Here is a 1,331-nt window from a genome sequence, read left to right as displayed (position 1 = left end):
AAATAAAAGTTCAAAGACCATGCATTAACTGGGTATGGTGTCCCACACCTGTAATCCCAGCACTGGGGAGGATGAGGTGGAGGATCAAGAATTTGAGGCCAGCCTGGGCTACCTAATCAGATACTACTCCTATTCCCCTAGCCCTCTACTCCTGCCTCAAAACAACAAAAAGCAAAATTTTAAAAAGATGGTAGAGTTTGGGCTGGCCATGGTCGCACAGCACCTTTAATCCCAGCACTCAGGAGGCAGAGGCAGGCTGATCTCTGTGAGTTTGACACCAGTCCCATCTACATAGTGAGTTCCAGGACAGCTGGGGCTAGAGGGAGACCCTGTCTCAAAAAGCCAAAAAAAAAAAAAAAATAGAAAAGATGGACCACATCAAGACATAAACCTTCTGTGCATCAAAGGACACAATCACAACGGGAAAAAGCAGCACACAGAATGTGGGAAAACATTTGTAAGCCACACATTTGGCAAGGGCTTCAATTCCAGAATATGTATTTTAAAACTCCAATACTTCAACAGAAACAGCAACAACATAAACTTGATTAAGAAATAAACAAAGGGGCCAGAGAGATGGCTCAGTGGGTAAGGTGCTTACTGCACAAGATGAGGACCTGAGTTCCAATCCCCAGCTCCCATGTAAAAAGCCAGGCACAGCAGCACACATCTGTCTCAGCACTGAGGTAAGGTGGCTCACAACCACCTGTAACTTCAGCTCCAAGGGATCCAATGCCCTCTTCTGGCCTCCATGAGAACTGCACTCACTCACATACACATACCCCCATGCAGACATATACATATACACATAATTTGAAAAAGTAGTAATAAAATAAAAGAAGTGGGCAATAGACTTGCCTCAAAGTTGTATAAATAGCCAACAAAGATGATCAATATCACTAATCTTTAGAAAAATGCAGCTCAATCACAATGAGATACCATCTGACAACTGTGTTTGGATGGCTGCTATTAAGAAAAGAAAAGGTGGACTGGAGAGATGGCTCAGCAGTTAAGAGCACTGGCTGTTCTTGTAGAAGGGCCAAGTTCGAATCCCAGCACCTACATGGTGGCTAACAATTGCTCATAACTCCAATTCCAGGGGATCCGACACCCTCTTCTGGCCTCTGTGGGCACTGCATGATGCGGGTGCACTTAACATACATGCAGGAGATACATACATACACATAAAACAAAAATAATAAATAGAATATTTTTTAAAAGAAAGAAAAGAAAAGGCTGGGGAGATGGCTTAGTGGGCAAAGTGCTTGCTGCACAAGCATCTGTAACCCCAGTGCGGAGCGCTGGGGAGGTGGACAGACGGATCGCTAGGG

The sequence above is a fragment of the Nannospalax galili genome, unplaced genomic scaffold, assembly GCF_000622305.1.
Source record: "Nannospalax galili isolate Female #2095 unplaced genomic scaffold, S.galili_v1.0 scaffold86, whole genome shotgun sequence".
Lineage (NCBI taxonomy): Eukaryota > Metazoa > Chordata > Mammalia > Rodentia > Spalacidae > Nannospalax > Nannospalax galili.
Note: the sequence above shows the minus strand (reverse complement) of the source record.